Genomic DNA, 21,791 nt, shown 5'->3' with positions numbered 1-21,791 from the left:
TTTTTCTCTATTACAAACAGTGTTGCAATGAATATTTCTCCTTGTTCATCTGTGGGAGTGGAATTGTTTGGTAACTTTAGTAGATGTTACCTAATTATAGTTGTTTATAATCCCAAATGCAAGCAAGGCAGTTTCTGTTCACAACCAGCATTTGGCATGTCAGACTTTTAAATTATTGCTCATCTAATTGGCATGAAGAGTAACTCAAGGGATATTATTTTTATTTTTATTTATTTTTGAGATAGGGTCTTCATCTGTCACCAGACTGGAATGCAGTGGCATGATCATGGTTCACTGAAGCCTCAACCTCCTGGGCTCAAGTGATTTTCCCACTGCAGCCTCCTGAGTAGCTGGGACTACAGGTGCACATCACCATACCTGACTAATTTTTTTGATTTTTTTGTAGAGATAGGGTTTCACCATTTTGCCCAGGCTGGTCTTGAACTCCTATTCTCAAGAGATCCTCCTGCCTTGGTCTCCCAAAGTGCATGCTGGATTGCAAGCATAAGCCACTGCACCTGGCCTTCATGGGATTTTAAATTGCATTTCTCTGATGATTGCTGAGATCAAGTGTCTTTTCTGTGAGTTTATTGGCCAAACTTTTCTCTTTCATGAATTGCCTGTTTATATGATTTTTAAATTGTGGTGAAATATTTTTTAAAATTTTGATAAAATATACATAAAATTTACCATTTAAGCTATTCTTAAGTGTAAAATTCAGTGCCATTAAGCATATCCATACTGTTGCACAACCTATATATCTTATTAATTTTCTATTTCAATGTGTTTAAAATTGTTACCCATGGTAAGAACTTTATTTCATACTGTGATCCAGTATGTACACAGGCATGCAAACACATAGATATATACCTGAAATAAAAATTCCACAAAGTAACATTTATCTTTAATATGTGGAATGCATTCAGATATTTTCTATTCTATTCTGCTCTATCTTATTAAATGCTAGTCCACAATCCACAAAATTGATTTCAGGATTTCCTAATGGGTCAACTACAGTTTAAAAAAAACTGTTTTATTGGATTATGTTTCTTTTCTTATTTTTGTATTTTATTTTAGATACTAAGCCTTTGTTGGTGATATGCTTTGCAAATATTTTTACTAACATAGCTTATCTTTTGACATTATTCATGATATTTTGATGGATTGAAATTTTCAGTTTTAATGTAGTTAAATATTTTAATTTTTTCCCTTTGCGTTTTGGGCTTCTTGTATCTTGTTTTGGAAATCCTTCCTTTTCTCACAGTCTTAAAGATATTTTCCTATATTGTCCACTGATTTGTTTTAAAGTGTTTTTTTTTTTTTTTTTTTTTTGAGATGGAGTCTCACTCTTCTCACCCAGGCTGGAGTGCAGTGGCGCAATCCCGGCTCACTGCAACCTCTGCCTCCCAGGTTCAAGCGATTCTCCTGCTTCAGCCTCCCAAGTAGCTGGGATTACAGGTGTGCACCACCACGCCCAGCTAATTTTTGTATTTCTGGTAGAGACAGGGTTTCACCATGTTGGCCAGGCTTGTCTCAATCTCTTGACCTCAGGTGATCCACCCGTCTTGGCCTCCCAAAGTGCTGGGATTACAGGCGTGAGCCACTGTGCCTAGCCTGTTTTAAAGTTTTGATTTTCTACTTAGATATTTAATTAAGCTGACATGAATTTTTGTATGTGTTTTGAGGTAGGGATATAACTTCATTTGATACCACAAGATGTGATATGGAACTATATGATATGACAATATATGAAACCAACTATTCCAGCATCATTTATTGAATAGTCAGTCTTTACTCCCACTGATCTGCAATGCTACCTTTGTCAAATATCTTGTTCCCATATATGGGTAGGTGATAGGGTTTGGGTGTGTCCCCACCCAAATCTCATCTTGAATTGTAATCCCCATAATGCCCACGTGTCCAGGGAGGGAACTGTGGGAGGTGATTGGATCATTGGACAGTTTCCCCCATGCTGTTCCTGTGATAGTGAGTGAGTTATCACGAGATCCAATGGTTTTATAAACATCTGGCATTTCCCCTGCTTGCACTTCTCTCTCCTGCCACCATGTGAAGAAGGTCTTTGCTTTCCCTTTGCCTTCTGCCATGATTGTAAGTTTCCTGAGGTCTCCCCAGCCATGTGGAACTGTGAGTCAACTAAACCTCTTTCCTTTATAAATTACCAAGTCTCGGGTATTTCTTTATAGCAATGTGAAAACGGCCTAATACAATAGGTCTGTTCCTGAGGCCTCTATTCTATTCTGCTAATTGCTGTATTGCCTTAGTTGCTAATCTTTTATAATAAATCTTGACATCTGGAATGGTATGTCTCTCTGTCTTGTTCTTCTTCATAATTGTCTTGGTTATTCTTAGCATCCATAAATTTTGAAATCAGTCTGTCAAGTTTCATGAAAAACTCTGTTGGTATTTTTATTAGAATTACATTGATTAACAGATTGATTTGGGAATACTGAAATGTTTAAAACTTCAACTTTTCTCATCCACTAAGATGGTATACCTCTCTACTTGTTTTTGTTTTTTTGTTTGTTTTGTTTTTGTTTTTGAGACAGAGTCTTGCTCTGCTGCCCAGGCTCAAGTGCAGTGGCATGATCTTGGCTTACTGAGGCCTCTGCCTCCCAGGTTCAAGCGATTCTCCTGCATCAGCATCCCGAGTAGCTGAAATTAGAGGTGTGTGCCACCATGCCTGGCTAATTTTTGTATTTTTAGTAGAGATGGGGTTTTTCATGTTGGTCAGGCTGGTCTTGAACTCCTGACTTCAGGTGATACGCCAACCTCAGCTTCCCAAAGTGCTGGGATTATGGGTGTGAGCCACCATGCTCAGCCATCTCTACTTATTGAGATCTTTTTAAATGTCTTGCAGTAAAGTTGTATAATTTCCTCCAGATAGGTTTTGTATAAATTTTGTTAGATTTATTCATAGGTACCTTCTAGTTTGGGTTGCTATAGTAAATGGTATCTTTTCTTTTTCAAGTATGTTTCCTATCCCCCAACCTTAGTGGTTAGCATAAGTCAATAAAAAATTATAAAAAAACAAAAAAATTATGTTATCTAGTTTTTCATCAATGACGTATAACAGGAGTTGCAAACTATGGCAAACTGTGGGCAAAATCTAGCCTGCTCCCTGTTTTTGCAAATAAGATGTTATTGAAACACAGCCATGCCCATTTGTTTACATATTGTCTGTGGCTGCTTTTGCACTACAATGGCAGAGTTGAATAGTTAAGATAGAGATCATGTGGCCTGCAAAATCTAAAATATTTGCTCTTTGGCTCTTTATAGTTAAAAAAAAAAAAAGGCTGCCACCTGGTATATGGGAGCACCACTGATTTTTGTATATGTATTTTATATTGAGCAACCTGGCTGAACTGTCTTACTAGTGCTAACAACTTATATGTTAATTCTCTTAGATTGGTTTGTAAACTATTATATTGTCTATGATTAATGATACTTTGTTTTTTCCTTTCCAGACCTTATGCTAGCTTACTTCTTTTGAGGAATGTTGAGTAGAAGTAGTGATAGCAGACCAGGCGTGGTGGCTCACGCCTATAATCCCAGCACTTTGGGAGGCCGAGGAGGGCAGATCACCTAAGCTCAAGAGTTTGAGCCAGCCTGGCTAACATGGTGAAGCCCTGTTTCTACTAAAAATTCAAAAAAAAAATTAGGTGAGTGTGGTGGCACCCGCCTGTAATCCCAGCGACTTGGGAGGCTGAGGCAGGAGAATTGCTTGAACCCGGGAGGCAGAGGTTGCAGGGAGCCAAGATGGCGCCATTGCACTCCAGCTTAGGCAACAAGAGTGAAACTCTGCTTCAAAAAAAAAAAAAAATGTAGTGAAAGCTGGCCTCCTAGCTTTGTTCCTGACTTTAAGGAAAATGCTTCTAACTTTTCACCATGAAGTAACAGGTTTGCTTTCAATTTTTGGTAAATACCAAATATCAAATTAAGGAAGTTGTTCACTTCTATTTTTCTACATTTAGCTTTAAAAGTTGTTTCTTAATTATCAATGAATGCTGAGTTTATCAAATGCTTTTCTGATAGCTATTGAACACCTATTGGATCGCATGTTTTTCTTTTGATTCTTTGACCATTGCGTATTATAGTATGAAAAATCATTAGAACGAATAATATCTATTTGTATTTTTCTTCTGGTTTTCTAATTTCCTTTCTCTTCCATGCTTTGGCAATTTGACATCTATTTAACCACAGAAAGTTATCAAATTAAAATGAACTTCTTGACAATAACTATAGTGGATGTTTCTGACTGTGTCTGAGCTGAAACTGGTTAAGTGGTGTCAATTCACAGTACACCACAGGAAAGTCTGCAAGATCTTTCCTACATTCAGAGATGAGAGACAGGGAAGTGCGAGGACAGTATACTGCTTGGTCTCCATCGCTTCAGACCCATGCAGTAGGTATGAATTCTCTAGAGAGAGTATGGTATCCACATTTCTGCATGGACCAGTGCATAGCATTGGCCCTGTGTGGCCTGAAGGGTTAGCAATGTCACTCAGCATATCAAAGGTTTTTTACAGGTTTGGCAGCACTGACAACCATTATGAAGAGAATATCTTTTCCCTGAGCTTCAGCAGAACAGTGGCAAGACAACGGGATGGCAAAGGGTTGCAGAGGCTCAGCAGACTCAGTAGGTTCCCAGCAAATCCCTGAGAGAGAGTGGCAGTTCCTAGTGTTGATTTATTCCTCAACACTTGTGAGACACCCTTAGGACTTTCTAGCATCACTTAGGGTCTGGAGTGGAGGTAGGGAGCTCATAGCCAGGAACATATTTGAGTTTAAATGTTAATGTAACCTTAGGCTCTTGGGGCTTGAGGAATTAGGGCTCCATATCCCTACCTGCAGCATTCTAAGAGTTTTTTCACTTAAAGTTTTTGCATGTCAGTAAGACCTATTGTAGACCTTGCAGTACTCCTAAAGACTTACCAGAGACTATTTGGTGGATTTTATATTTGCCAGCTTATTTTTCACCATGGGCCATGCACTGGCAGTTACACAGCCGAGAAAGAGTAAATGTGAAACATGCAAGCACATTTCGTGATTCTTTTGCTTTGTTCTTAATTTCCTTGCGAATGCTACATCCAACCACCAAAGTGTCAGACAGTAAATCTTGATTCTTTCCTGTTTCTACAGAAATTGAGGGTGCTTTCCTATGGGTTCTATCATTGCTGGTTGACAGCTACATGTTCCGCAGACTGGATGGAAAAACCCAGCTGTATCTTTGTGTCTCTGAATGTCATTAACTAATTTTCAAGTATTCAATGAAACCACAGATAGACTTGGCCAAGTATTTTTCCCCGAGTTTTGGAAAATATGTACATCTTAAAAAATATATTGCATATGTTCCTTATTCACTTACCACCAAATGTTCCAAATCTTGCATTATAGGAGTTAGAGACTGTCCAAAGAGCTCATTGAACCATTTTTGAAAATGTTCTTTTACAAAAACAGGAAGTCACAATATACCAAATGTCAAGTAACTTTGAATTTCAGAGGAGTTGGATTAGGTTCAAAACTTTTGAAATCATAAATTTGAGCTGGTTCTAAATCAGAATGTTGACTAGTCCCCTACTTTCTAATTATTATTCCTCTTCTATGCTCATGTGTGTATATGTGTATGTATATGGTGCACACTTCTCATACACTCTAAAGTGCAATGATGAGAGGAAGAAATTTCCATGTTTTGATTACTTTAAATTTGGGGAGGAAGAAAAACCATCTTGTGGTTATAGACTCAGAAATTCAGACTTGGTAATTCAGAATCAGAGGATATTTAATCCTCTATAAGCAGTGTGATTTCGGTCTTGTTGTCTGTCATTGGTTAAAGCCACTGAAACTGGGGACGTTTACACTTAATAATTTACTTTAGAGACTTATTTTGGCCGAGCACAGTGGCTCACGTCTGTAATCCCAGCACTTTGGGAGGCCGAAGCAGGTGGATCACCTAAGGTCAGGAGTTCGAGACCAGCCTGATCAATATGGTGAAACCGTGTCTCTACTAAAAATACAAAAATTAGCCAGGCATGGTGACGCACACCTGTAGTCTCAGCTACTTGGGAGGCTGAGACAAGAGAATTGCTTGAACCCAGGAGGCAGAGGTTGCAGTGAGCTGAGATCGCGCCATTGCACTCCAGCCTGGGCAACAGAGAGAGACTCCGTCTCAAAAAAAAAAAAATGTATTTCACAGATTACCTAATATATTATTGAAAAAGGTGCTTGGTAAAGATAACAAAAAAGTGTGTATGGTACATATTTTAGTCTGTTTGCGTTGGGTAATGTGTAAACAATAGAAATTGATTTCTCACAGTTCTGGAAGTTGGGGAGTCCAAGGGCAAGATGCAGCCATTTGATGATTGGTAAGGGCCTTCTTGCTGCATTCTCACATGGCAGAAGGGGCGATACTGTGTCCTCACATGGCAGAAGGCTGAAGGGCAAGAAAAGGCCTAAACTAGTTCCTTCCAGCTCTTTTACAAGGCACCAATCCATTCATGAGGGTACAGCCCACACAACTTAATCACTTCCTAAAAAGCCCCACCTCTTAATACCACTACAATGGGAATTAAGTTTCAACATGAAGTTTGAAGGAGACACATTCAAACAATGGCAGTGTATGTTATAGATTGATTCTATGATTTTTTTTTTCTTTTTTGGCTGGGGGTCAGGAGAGATACTTGGAAATATTCCAAGACCTGAAAACATAGCAAAAAACTGACATAATGCTATGTTCTACATTTCCTTAATGGACAGAACTGTATAAGATGATTTAGAATGAGCAGCTGACTTTTGGAGAATGAAGAATGCACTAGCTTCTTCACAATGTCCTATATATTGGAAGAGGAAACTTTTGTTTAGCTAATAAAAATTTTAACTGAAGGTGTATTATGTGATCAGATATGGTGTATGTTTGGGATAAAAAGATGAATTTAAAATGAGCCTTGCCCTCAAAGAGTCTACACTAGAGTGGGAAACAGACAACTCATTGTTGTTTAAAGTGGAAAGTCCAATAAAAGTGCTTACATCAGGTATAGACGTTGTACAAAGGATTAACTGTGTCTGGGGTGGTGAGGGAGAGATGGTGAGGAATTTACAGCACCTAGCACTGTGGGTGGCATATAGTAGAGACTCAATAAATATTAGTTCCCTTCTCTCCTTCCTTTAGATATAATGTGTTGACCGTTACATACAAAGATTATGATGCCACTGTGTCCTAACAGCAAAGAATTATGAATTTAGAATTCCTTTCTGGCCAGGTGGGGTGGCTCATGCCTGTAATCCCAGCACTTTGGGATGCCAAGGCGGGTGGATCACTTGAGGTCAGGAGTTCAAGACCAGCCTGGCCAACATGGTGAAAACCCATCTCTACAAAAAAATACAAAAATTAGGCTTGATGGCCAGGCTTGATGGCAGGCTCCTGTAGTCTCAGCTACTTGGGAGGCTGAGTCAGGAGAATCGCTTGAACATGGGAGGTGGAGGTTGCAGTGAGCTGAGATTGCACCACTGCACTCCAGCCTGGGTGACAGAGTGAGACCCTGTCTCAACAAAACAAAACAAAAGGAATTATTTTCTTGTGGACAGTTAGCACTAATTCCTCTATATTTAGAAATTTTTGATTCTTCTGGGGACCAGTGACCAATATTTACAAAATTGTTCAACAGTTTAATGGGTAAGCTCGGAACAAAAAGCAGACACACAAATTAATAATCAACTATAAACTTGGCCCTGGATATAAGTGTACCAGCCACATTTGTGAGAGTTCCTGAGCCAGATTTCTGTTTTTGTTTCATTTCAGCAGCATAGAAGGTTACCAAACTTCTAAAAGCAACACTTATTAAACTTTCCCCAGGCCCTCAAAGAGCATAAGTGAATAAAGACTTATTCCTAGAGCTTGGGAGTGTGAAGGTTTGGTGAGGGGTGGATTGGAGGGAGATAGTGTGGAGAGGTCCATTGCAAACACAAAATGTGTGGAGTCTCAGGTTGATTTAAAAGATGTATGCAAATGTTACACTCCATGCCATACTATATCTGTTTGCTTATGTAAATAAGAAAATACTGCTTCGAGTTACCTACCAAGTTAAGTGACTTAATTCCCTGAATCATTCAATACAACTGATGCCCAAGGAAGAAAAGCTGTGTTTATTCTTTGACTATCTGAGCCCCTCATTCACCATTTTCAGCAACTTGGTCTTTTTTACAAAAATTAATTAAGAAAATGAACAAATATCAGAAACTTGGTCTTAATAACATATATATCTTAATATGTATGATAAAATTGATATATATTGTGTATATGATATGTAAATCAATATACAGCACTGGTTGTGGGACCAATTAATAAGCTAAAGTTGTGGCTTGATTACTACATTCTTCATTTCCCACCTTTTGAAACATTCTGGCTTCTCATCCTAGTTCAGAAATAAGATGCAGAATTTGCACTCACTTCAGCAGCACAGGTATTAGTTCTTATACATGATAGGGTGGAAATGTGTCTCTCTTGCTTCTCTCTCCAGAAAATCATCTCATTCCTTGTCACTGTCTCATTATCATAATGCCATACCAACTGTTCACTCTCCTTCTCTCTCATTTATGTATTTCTTTCCACTTTTCAAAGCATTTTCATATACATTTTGTTATATGATTCTCCACGGTATTGAGGACAGGCATCCTTAGCCTCATTTGACTAGTAGTAAACTAAGGTTTGACGAGATTAAATTATTTACTCAAAGTTACATTGATTCAAAAGTATTTGCTCTGTATCTACTATGTGCCAGATACTATACAATGAACTAGAAACATCAAGGTGGATTAAACACAGTCCATGCCCTAAAAGAGGGAGACAGAAAAGTAATCAGGCAATTATAGGATCAAGGGATAAATACAATAATAGGGGTTAAGCAGAGGGCACTAAACATAAACCTTAGGGATACTCCTAATCCAAACTTGGGAGGTGAAGTGAGTAAGGGAAAATTCATGGGGTTAGTGATATCTAAACTGAGATCTGAAGTACAAGATTAACCAGATGAAAATGATATTGAGGTAGGTGAAAGTATAAACAGGAAACAGCAATATGCAAAGGCTCAGAGAGAGAAGAAATATGCATCAGGGGAGCTGCTTTCAGCACAGTGTATAAAGTGTGACAAGGAGGCAAGGTTGCCCCGTTTAGTCACACAGATTGTGCACCGCACTACTCCAGCAGTTATCGTTCACAGACGAGGCTGGGAATGGCATCCCCCAGAGTTGAGCAATGTGGCTTCTCTGCAAGAAGAATGATGGGTGGGGAATGTGAGGACTCTGAACATCATGCATGCTGAGGTGTTTGTAAACAGGCTGAAGGCAATGGAAAGCCATTGCAGGGGTTGTGGCTTGATCAGGCTTGTCTTTCAGAAGATTGTTCTGCCTGTGGGGTGGAGAATAGATCAGGGAAACCAATGCTTATTGGCCTTCCAGTCAGTAGATAAACATGAGACTGGCCTGGAGTGAGGTCCAGGAAGATCAGAGTTAGGGACAGATTTAAGAGATTTGAAGAACATGGATTGACAAGACTCGGTAACTGGCAGGACGTGAGAGTGGGAAACGGAGATACCCAGTGTGAGCCCCAGCATTTGTTCTTAGATCAACACTGGGTCCAGGGTGGTGTCATTTACTGAGGGGGAGGGGAACACTGGAGGAGGAAGATTATTCATTTTTGTTTTGGACATGCTGAGTATGAGGTGATTTTGAGACATCCAAGAGAGAAGCAGGCAGCTGGGTGGGACTGGAGGTCAGGAGAAACATGGAGGGTCTAAGAGTGTTGTCAGCATGGACCTGTGTGGAACTGATCAGAGTCATTGTGGTTTCAGGACAGTGGGCTCAGGGGCACCCTGTGGAGTGGTGGAGGAAGTGAGGAAGTGGAGATCAGAAAAAAGGAGACATTTATTTTGAGAAGTTTGGCTGTGAAGAAGAAGAAAGAGGGGCATTTAAATTTTGTGAATTTGGGCCTGGTGTGGTGGGTCATGCCTGTAATCCAAGCACTTCGGGAGGCCAAGGTGGGCAGATCACTTGAGGAAAGGAGTTTGAGACCAGCCTGGCCAACATGGTGAAACCTGTCTCTACCAAAAATACAAAAATTAGCTGGGCGTGGTGGTGCACACCTATAATCCCAGCTACTTGGGAAGCTGAGGCAGGAGAATCACTTGAACCCAGGAGGCAGAGGTTGCAGTGAGCCAAGATTGTACCACTGCACTCCAGCCTGGGCAACAAGAGTGAGACTTCGCCTCAAAAATAAAATAAAAATGTGAATTTGGGCTATCATTTTTCTGCAGGAAGGTTGAGAATGGTTGCTGAGACTCTACAGTGTCCTAGTGAAGTTTAAGGACCATAATCGCATGCTAAAATGCCCAGTCAGGGTTTTTTCTCTTTTAAAGGAGCTTGGTGCTTCCATCTACATTTCTTTGCAGCTTCTCTTTTTTCCTCCCTACTTTATCCCTTTGTATTCTATGGTGAATCTTACTTTCTCACCTTCCACTGTTTTATTTTTTCCAGGACAGCTGTCTAAAGAAGTTAAAAATAAAAATAAAAATAACATTTTTAAAACCACAGTAAAAGGCAGAAGTTTTAATGCAGAACAAACACAATATTCATTTTAGCAATGCCTCACAGGAAGCATTGTAATAACTTCTTTTTTTTTTCTTTTTTGAGGCAGGGTCTGGTTCTTCTGCCCAGGCTGGAGTGCAATGGCATGATCATAGTTCACTGCAGCCTCCACGTATTGGGCTCAAACCATCCTCCCACCTCAGCCTCCCAAGTAGTTGGGACTGCGCCAAGCCCTGCTAATTTTTGTATTTTTGGTAAAGATGGAATCTCACCATGTTGCCTAGGCTGGTCTCAAGTTCCTGAGCTCAAGCGATTCTCCCACCTCAGCCTCCCAAAGTGCTGGGATTACAAATGTAAGCCACTGTGCCTGGCTAACTTATTCCTTCTACTTGTTCTATTTCTCAACATTTTTTTGTGTGTGTTGTTGGTTTTTTTTTTTGTTTTTTTTTTTTTTTTTTTTTTGAGATGGAGTCTCACTCTGTCGCCCAGGCTGGAGTGCAGTGGCGCAATCTCGGCTCACTGCAAGCTCCGCCTCCTGGGCTCATGCCATTCTCCTGCCTCAGCCTCTCCGAGTAGCTGGGACTACAGGCACCCGCCACCACGCCCGGCTAATTTTTTTGTATTTTTAGTAGAGACAGGGTTTCACTGTGGTCTCGATCTCCTGACCTCATGATCCGCCCGCCTCGGCCTCCCAAAGTGCTGGGATTACAAGCATGAGCCACCACGCCCAGCCTAGTGTTGTTGGTTTTTAAACTTTTTGTAGGAGGTGAGATTACAAGTAGGCATTCACAGAAAAACTTAGTATATATTGAATAGAATTGCCAGCTAATATTGCCTCCAATTGCATGCTTTTAATATCAAGCAGTTTGTCATTATTTATTGAATTTATGCAAAGAAGTGTAAGGCATGTCTAGTACCCATTAGAAGTTTATAATGAGAAAAACAACACATATAAAAAACAAAGCATATGAAATTATGGAAGGCTAACACCCATAAAACAAGAGAATAGATGATCAATAGCAAATAAAACAGTGAAATACTGAATCGAATGATACTGTTTATAAGTTTGTTAGCAGGTCAAGGAAAATAAAGATCAAGAGCCAAAGAAGGCATTCCCTGGGATAAAGATAATAAATTTCAACAAATCAACACTAAAAGTAACTTTATAATATTGATTTAAAAAACCATATTTCTTCAATTCTAAGGTGTCATCTTTTCACATTTTAATATCATAGATATAATAGCTAACATTCATCTTGCACTTACTTTGTACCAGGTTCTGTTACATGCGCTTTACATGTGCTGACTCACAGAATATGGTGTATTTCATCTTGCATTTACTTTGTACCAGGTTCCGTTATGTGTGCTTTACATGTGCTGACTCATAGAATATGGGATATTTAATGGAGTGAAAAATTTCATCTTCTGCTCTCTGAAAAGTTATTAAACCAATTTTACAAACTTAAACTCCATGACTGTTTAGAATCCAGGCACCCTTGTAGGTGCAGAAATAAATAGTGCTTACAGATATATGTTAATAAAAATTACATTAAGGAAATGTTCTAATTTCCTTAGCCTAGATTGATAGGCCCTTGGTTTTGTTTTGTGAAGGTCATTTGATACCCGTAAGACATCCGTGGATCTTCTGTAACTTAGCCATTCAGTCAAGGGGCACAATAGTTTCAAAATAAAAAAGTCTCCGTGTGAAGAGAGTGCAGAGCCTCATCAGGATTTAACCTCATGCAGCAATCATCATTATCTGCCTCTACTTGTGGTTTGCACCCAGGTCAGGGAGATGGTTCTGATTTATTTACAAACAGGATGAACTATCTAAGCCACCAGTGTGAAGCCAAAATATATAATTATATTGGGTTGGGTTCTCCAGGCAACAGTCTCTGAGATGGAGAACTGTGTGCAGGTTATTTACTGGGGAATGTTTTCAGGCACAACCCTGGTGGGGATGAGGAGTTCAGGACTGGGTAGAAGAAGTTGATCTGTGATGCATTTGCAGCACAGGCCCCAGCGGATCCCAGAGGGAGTGTTGGAGCTAAGATGTGCTTTCGGAGATGTCCTTAGTTGAGGCAAAAGGGGCTGGGCCTTTGTACTCTCACATTCACTGGATATGAATAGTTCTAAGGGAGGGATTGTAATGAGGTGAGGTGGTTGCTTTTGACTGCAGGCAATTCCTGAATGAAGAATCAGCTTCAAGCTATCAGCAGGCAACACTCTCTGCAGTTGGGAGCATAAAGGCTTTGGTCCTGAATGGGGGAACTGGGTGGCACAGTACAGCATCCACAACAGTGAAATACTGTGTATTCATAAGTTTATATGTTGATATGGTTTGGCTGTGTCCCCACCAAAATCTCATCTTAAATTGTAGCTCTTATAATTTCCTCTTATCTTGGGAGGGACCTGGTTGGAGGTAATTCAATCATGGGGGTGGGTCTTTCCCATGCTGTTCTCATGATAGTGAATAATATGTCTCATGAGATCTGATGGTTTTATAAAGGGGAGTTCCCCTACACAAGCTCTCTTCCCTGCCACCATGTAAAACATGACTTTGCTCCTCTTTCGTCTTCTGCCATGATTGTGAGGCCTCCCCAGCCATGTGGAACTGTGAGTCAATTAAACCTCTTTTCTTTATAAATTACCCAGTCGCGGGCAGTCCTTTATAGCAGCATGAGAATGGACTAATACATATGTTTTATATAAACATATAAAATACAAACACAGATAGACAGATATACACATACATTTACGTGTACATTTATATTTATAAAATTTAAAAAAGCATACATCAAGTAAATAAAACAACCATAGTGAAATGTGATATGGTATACTGGGTAGATTTAGTAAAGTCATAGGCTATGGTCACTATAGTACAGTGGTTCTCGGCCTTGCTCTTTAGGGAATATTTTTGAAATTTGAGAGAACATATTTGGTTGTCACAAAGAATGGAATGCCCAAGCATCTATTGATTGGAAATTAAAGATCCTAGGTGTCCTGGAAAGTGGTCTTTCAAATGTCCCGCTGGATACTCACGTAGGTAAAAATCTGTTTGCAATTATCTTAGCTTGGAACTTAACCTGTTTTACATATAAACACAATGTTTTAGTTTAGTTTAGTTTAGATTTTTTTCATTCTAGGAATGTAACTATGTTGTGGTATCAGTCAGGATCTAGTCAGGAAAACAAACTACATTATTATTATTTTTTGAGATGGAGTATTGCTCTGTTACCCAGGCTGGAGTGCAATGTCATGATCTCTGCTTACTGCAACCTCCACCTCCTGGGTTCAAACGATTCCCCTGCCTCAGCCTCCTGAGTAGCTGGGATTACAGGTGCCCACCACCACACGGAGTTAATTTTTGTATTTTTAGTAGAGACAGAGTTTCACCATGTTGACCAGGCTGGTCTTGAACTCTTGACCTCAAGTGATCCGCCAGCCTCAGCCTCCCAAAGCGCTGAGATTACAAGTGTGAGCACTGCACCTGGCCCAACCTACATTATTTTAACAGAAATAACCCTTTCCCGTTTGCCCTGAGAATATGCGCCAGCAGCACTTGTGGATGCAATGTTTACCGAGATAACTTTGCCATGAAATATCTCACTTTTATTTTTGCATCGCTCTGACATATCGACCTTGAAAACAAAAGACGTCATTCTATTTATAGCATTCTGTTTCTAGTAGTGGCATTTCCGTTTACAAAATATAGTAATTCTCGATCGCTGAAAATGTCAAATTCTAGAAAACGTAGCATTCCTACACGTGATGTTAACAGCATTCTCGAACAGTTGTTGACTGAAGAGTCATTTGATGAATCTGATTTTTCTGAAATAGATGATTTTGATGTTAGTTCTGTTTAGAAATAACTCCAAGAACAGTTTTTAGATTTTATTTTCCCATTGAAAATCAGATTTGCTTCAACCTCAAAGGGCGTGTTTATGTAAAATCAAATGAGTGCAGGCAGTGAGCTATACTTTTTTTTGTTTGTTTTTGTTGTTGTTGTTGAGACAGAGTTTTGCTCTTGTTGCCCAGGCCGGAGTGCAATGGTGTGATCTCGGCTCACTGCAACCTCTGCCTCCTGGGTTCAAGCGATTCTCTCGCCTCAGCTTCCCTAGTAGCTGGGATTACAGGCGCATACCACCATGCCCAGCTAATTTTTTTTTTTTTTTTTGTATTTTCAGTAGACACGGGGTTTCACCATGTTAGCCAGGCTGGTCTTGAACTCCTGACCTCAGGTGGTCCACCCGCCTTGGACTCCTAAAATGCTGGGATTGCAAGCATGAGCCACCGTGCCCAGTCAGCTATACTTTTGTTTCTAAACAAGAAAAGGGTTAATATGGGGAATTGCTTAAATAGTCCCGTTTAATATGGGGAATTGTTTAAATAGGTGTTAGAGGACTGAAAAAACAAAAAGGGAACACAGAGATAGTAACTTTAAGAAGCAGCTACCACCAGTAGGGCTGGGAACAATGGGAAAAGGTTAGTTATTAGAACTAAAAGCTTGGAAGAGAAGCCCTTTTCTTCTCTTCATATCTTCATTCCTGAAAGGTCTGAATCCATTTTTTAATCCTTTTAAAAAATTATAGTAGCTTCCATCAACTTTTATTATAGGATATGGAAGTGCTAAGGGGCACCACAGAAAATCCAGAACATAGTCCTTCCTGTCCCCATCGTCCTCCCTGTTCCCACTGTGTTGTAGCAAACCAATTTCCTCTTGATAATGGGAATCAGTAACCCCACCCAGAAGGGTAACCCCTGCTTTGCCTGTTGTTTCCATACATGAGGAACCGAAAGTGGACACATCCCAGTCTTAGCTTCCAATTCAATGAAACCATAATTGTGATCCCTGGTGGGAACCCTCTCTTGGGAAGCAACACCCCAAACCAGCAGAGCTCAAAGCAAAACAGGCAGTGGAAGCAAAAACTGTATGAGCGGATTATTGGGTGTAATGATGAGAAGAACCATTTCTACTACAACCACCACTCCCTTCTCCCTCCCAGCCCCACCCTTGATTCTTGGACCTTGTGTTCTGGGGGAAGCAGTACTATGTACTGACTCCTGACTCAAAGCATTTTCTGTATCCTCCAAGAGGTAACTTCACTATGTTAATGTGCTATTACCCAACTGGTGCCGGAACTCAGTCTTCAGTAGAACTCCATCATCCTTCCAGGTCAGCTGCTTCTGGCTGATGAGGTATAGATAAGATTGGTAAATTCCATTTACATGAGTCCATTGCTGCATTTCTTTTGCCATGAGATGAGTTCGTCAGAAAGAAGTAATGTTGCCTAGGTTTTCTTGTAGGATTTTAATGGCTTTAGGTCTAACATTTAAGTCTTTAATCCATCTTGAATTAATTTTTGTATAAGGTGTAAGGAAGGGATCCAGTTTCAGCTTTCTACATATGGCTAGCCAGTTTTCTCGGCACCATTTATTAAATAGGGAATCCTTTCCCCATTTCTTGTTTTTGTCAGGTTTGTCAAAGATCAGAGAGTTGTAGATGTGCGGCATTATTTCTGAGGGCTCTTTTCTGTTCCATTGATCTATGTCTCTGTTGTGGTACCAGTACCATGCTGTTTTGGTTACTGTAGCCTTGTAGTATAGTTTGAAGTCAGGTAGCGTGATGCCTCCAGCTTTGTTCTTTTGGCTTAGGATTGACTTGGCGATGCAGGCTCTTTTTTGGTTCCATATGAACTTTAAAGTAGTTTTTTCCAATTCTGTGAAGAAAGTCATTGGTAGCTTGATGGGGATGGCATTGAATCTATAAAGTACCTTGGGCAGTATGGCCATTTTCACGATATTGATTCTTCCAACCCATGAGCATGGAATGTTCTTCCATTTGTTTGTATCCTCTTTTATTTCATTGAGCAGTGGTTTGTAGTTCTCCTTGAAGAGGTCCTTCACATCCCTTGTAAGTTGGAGTCCTAGGTATTTTATTCTCTTTGAAGCAATTGTGAATGGGAGTTCACTCATGATTTGGCTCTCTGTTTGTCTGTGATTGGTGTACAAGAATGCAATACCATTCAGGACATAGGCGTGGGCAAGGACTTCATGTCTAAAACACCCAAAGCAATGGCAACAAAAGCCAAAGTTGACAAATGGGATCTCATTAAACTAAAGAGCTTCTGCACAGCAAAAGAAACTACCATCAGAGTGAACAGGCAACCTACAGAATGGGAGACAATTTTTGCAATCTCCTCATCTGACAAAGGGCTAATATCCAGAATCTACAATGAACTCAAACAAATTTACAAGAAAAAAACAAACAACCCCATCACAAAGTGGGCGAAGGACATGAACAGACACTTCTCAAAAGAAGACATTTATGCAGCCAAAAAACACATGAAAAAATGCTCATCATCACTGGCCATCAGAGAAATGCAAATCAAAACCACAGTGAGATATCATCTCACACCAGTTAGAATGGCCATCATTAAAAAGTCAGGAAACAACAGGTGCTGGAGAGGATGTGGAGAAATAGGAACACTTTTACACTGTTGGTGGGACTGTAAACTAGTTCAACCATTGTGGAAGTCAGTGTGGCGATTCCTCAGGGATCTAGAACTAGAAATACCATTTGACCCAGCCATCCCATTACTGGGTATATACCCAAAGGACTATAAATCATGCTGCTATAAAGACACATGCACACATATGTTTATTGTGGCACTATTCACAATAGCAAAGACTTGGAACCAACCCAAATGTCCAACAACGATAGACTGGATTAAGAAAATGTGGCACATATACACCATGGAATACTATGCAGCCATAAAAAATGATGAGTTCATGTCCTTTGTAGGGACATGGATGAAACTGGAAAACATCATTCTCAGTAAACTATTGCAAGGACAAAAACCCAAACACCGCATGTTCTCACTCATAGGTGGGAATTGAACAATGAGAACTCATGGACACAGGAAGGGGAACATCACACTCCGGGGACTGTTGTGGGGTGGGGGGAGGGGGGAGGGACAGCATTAGGAGATATACCTAATGCTAAATGACGAGTTAATGGGTGCAGCAAAACAACATGGCACATGGATACATATGTAACAAACCTGCACATTGTGCACATGTACCCTAAAACCCTAAAGTATAATAATAAAAAAAAAGAAGTAATATTGTGTAGACTATATAACAGTGAGTAAGATACAACATAAGTCATGGATGGTAGTTCTATCAGAAACACTCTCTGGGCCGGGCATGGTGGCTTATGCCTGTAATTCCAGCACTTTGGGAGGTTGAGGCAGGCAGGTTATCTAAGGTCAGGAGTTCTGAGACCAGCCTGGCCAACATGGTGAAACCCCATCTCTACTAAAAATGTAAAAATTAGCCAGGTGTGGTGGCGCATGCCTGTAGTCCCAGCTACTTTGGAGGCTGAGGCAGGAGAATCACTTGAACCCAGGAGGTGGAGGTTGCAGTGAGCCGAGATCATGCCATTGCACTCCAGCCTGGGCAACAGAGACAGACTCCATCTCCAAAAAGAAAATAAACACTCGCCCGGCACAAATCCATATCAGCCGCGCATGGAGGCTCACACCTATAATCCCAGCACTTTGGGAGGCTGAGGTGGGTGGATCACTTGAGGCCAGGGGTTTGAGACCAGCCTGGTCAACGTGATGAAACCCTGTCTCTACTAAAAGTACAAAAATTAGCTGGGCATAGTGGCACACTCCTGTGATCCCAGCTATGCAGGATGCTGAGGCGTGAGAATCGCTTGAATCTGGAAGGCAGAGATTGCAGTGAGCTGAGATCACGCCACTGCACTCCAGCCTGGGCAACAGAGAAAGACCCTACCTCAAAAAAAAAAAAAAAAAAAAACAAGAAAGGAAAAGAAAACAAATTCATATCCACAATATGTGTCTACTCTAGTGAAGACAAGTAACTGTTCCCTCCATGAAGGAAGGGTTCCAATAAAATCAATTTGCTACCACATGGCTGACTAGTCTCCCTTGGAAATGGTGCCTCTCAATGTGTGATTTCTGATGTTGTCAGATATCTGCCTTACTGCAGAGAAGCCTAAGATTTGAAGCCCAAGCATAGTCTTTATTCATGACTCCATGGCTACTTTGAGCAAGCACTGCAGTAGGTGGAGAAAGAGGCCCACTCCACCGAATGTATCATTCACCTAATTACTGAAAGCCTTCTCAGAGTAGATGCTGTATGGTGAGCATTCACATGGCACAGGAATTCCTCACACTTTATGCCCATTCTGAAAGGTGCACCCACAAACCTCTTTCCCAGACCACCTCGTCTTTCCAAATTGCTGACCATTCAGCAAAACCATCAATAATTGCCTGTGAATGAGTGTAGATCTATACCTTTGACTATCTCTCTCAATCCAGACAAAGTAGACACTAGGTGCACTGCTGGAAATTTCTTGCACTGAGAAAATCTCCCTTCAGTACTGTCATCAGGGGGCATTCCTTATTGAGACTGTGATGCTGGAATAGATCACTTCCAGCTTGTGCCAGTACATTTAGGAGAACTGTCTGTAAATCAGTTAACTGGTCTTAAGTAATTCCCCATGAAGTTGAAGATAAGGAGACACCAGGAGTAAGTATCAAAGGAATCTGAGCTACCTGCTAAGGCAACTTGTGCTTTCTGGACCTGCTTAAGCTCAGTCTCTTACATACCATTTCCATTTGATGAGGCATTGCTCTTGTGTACGTCCAGTCTTATGGACTGGTGGATTAGATAACACTCAGTTCATAATGGGCAGCTGAGCTTGCAGTCACTTGATTGTCTCATGGCCAGTCATTCAAATTCACTTAGCAAGCTAGGGACCATTCCTCAAATAGAAAATTGTTATCTGCAGAAGAGGGCATGACTTGCTCTACAACTAAGGAATTCTGCATTGTAGATCTAATCAGGGTTCACCAGAGGCTCTATATAGCATCCTTATTTGCCACAGACACTTTAAGTACCACTGGATTCCTCTGGGTCATCAAGTCCTGCTACAGATATTTCTTCTCTCCTTATTCGTAATAAAAAATTCCAGCCTTATGGGTTGCTCTATAAATGGGTCACAGCATCACACATATTGCCTTTAAAATCCAAGGATGCCCAGAAAGTATTGTGTCTCTTTTCTTAGTGGTAGATGGTACAAGGTGAAGTAATTTGTCTTTTACGTTGGAGAGAATATCCTAGTGTTTTCTAGACCACTGGACCTCCAGAAACTTCACTAAGGTGATGAAGTTTCTTGGGGTTTATACCCAATCTCTGGCTCACATGTGTGTTGTTAAGGCAGCTAAAATATTTGTTACTTCCTGTTTATCAGGGCCAATCAGCTCGATGTCTTTAACATAGTGATCAAGACCTGTGCAGATGAGATTATGCCAGAGAGTGGGAGTGTTTACACCCCCTAGAGAAGACTGTAAAGGTGTACTGTTGATCTTGCCATATAAAACAACTTTTGGTGAAAATTGAAATAGATAAAAAGCATTTGCCATATCAATAGTGCACACCAGGTGCCTAGGGCTGTGTTGCTTTGTTGCAGTAAAGACAGCATATATAGAATAGCAGCTGCAACTGACATTACCATTTGATTAAGTTTACAACTTAATAACAAATCATATTTATTCTCTAAGATCTTTTGCATAGACCCAACAGGTGAGTAAATGGGGATGTGACAGTATTATCATTCCTGTATCTTCTACGTTTTTCTGGTGGTACCAATTTCTACATATTTCCAGGGATTGAGCATTGTTGTTGGTTTTCTAGTCTGGTTTCAAGAGGAAATTCCAGAGGCTTCCATTTGGCCTGTCTTACCATAATAAACTTCACTCTGTGGGTCAGAGAAATGATGTTAGGATTCTGTTAGTTACTGAGTATGTCTATTCTAACTAACAGTTGAGGAGATAACTATAGTTTAGGTCTGCAGAGCTACTGGATCCACACTGATTTATACTTAATTAAAAATTTCATTTATCACCTACCATAGATCCCCATTTTGATTGGTGGATCCAGTGGTGTTTGCAATCCTCAGGAATTCGCATTAATTCAGAAGCAGTGTCAGTGATCCCTCAAATGTCTGGGTATTTCCTTATTCCCAGTACTCGCTCAGCCTAGAAAAAGACATCAGGTTCCTTTGGATAAGGCTTGAATGAGGATTTGTAGTATATATTTATGACAATGCTGCAAGACCCTCCTGAAGGCGACCAGCTTCCCTTTTAATCAAGGAGCTCTGTGTCTGTGAACTCATTTAGGTATGGAAACCGAATGAAAAATAATTTCATTTTGATGGCTCAAGGGAGCTTTCAGGTGGCAGATGTAGACTTTTGTCTGTTATAAAGATCAATGGCTATTTCCAAAGTCTGCCCATCTATTTCATTCCTAGGACAACCTAGGGCACTGCCAGATATACCTGTAGGTTAAGGCCTTTAAGTACTACTTTGTCTCTGCTGTGCATTACAGTAAATGTGTCCACCTTGTCTCTGCCAGCTAAGTGCTGCCACTTGGCCATTGCTGTCGCAGGATCCCACTAATATAAAAATCAAGGAGCCATCTCAATGAAAGCATCTCCCACCATCATATCCAGCTACTAGAGGGTTTTTCTGATGTTCTCTCTCAAATGTATTTTTCTTTTCTTTTCTTTTTTTTTTTTTTTGACAGAATCTTGCTTTGTCACCCAGGCTGGAGTGCAATGGTGCATCATCGGTTCACTGCAACTTCTGCCTCCTGGGTTCAAGCGACTCTCGTGACTCAGCCTCCCGAGTAGCTGGGACTACAGGTGCGTGCCACCACGCCTGGCTAATTTTCTGTATTTTTAGTAGAGACGGGGTTTCACCATGTTGGCCAGGCTGGTCTCGAACTCCTGACCTCAAGTGATCCACCTGCTTCAGCCTCCCAAAGTGCTGGGTTTATAGGCATGAGCCATGGTGCCCGGCCTGTATTTTTCAATGCTTCAGTATAAAGATCATCGTCTGGCTCTCCGGGAATATGTAGGGGTTGGCTGTACAGATTATACATGATAAAATTATTCCAACATTCCCATCTCCACGAACCTTTGGATTTCTTTCTCTACATTATACCAGGGGCATTCTGGCTTCTCAAGCTCACCGAATATAGTCAACTGCTGAGTCTGAGTCTCATTTAATGAAGTAAACAAAGTGTTTGAATCACCGTCAAAGTACTGGCTAACACATTAAAAGCAGACCTTCTGATAAATGTAGTCTTATCAATAAATT

This window comes from Nomascus leucogenys, chromosome 22a, assembly GCF_006542625.1.
Source record: "Nomascus leucogenys isolate Asia chromosome 22a, Asia_NLE_v1, whole genome shotgun sequence".
NCBI classification, from domain to species: domain Eukaryota; kingdom Metazoa; phylum Chordata; class Mammalia; order Primates; family Hylobatidae; genus Nomascus; species Nomascus leucogenys.
This window is presented reverse-complemented; position numbering follows the sequence as displayed.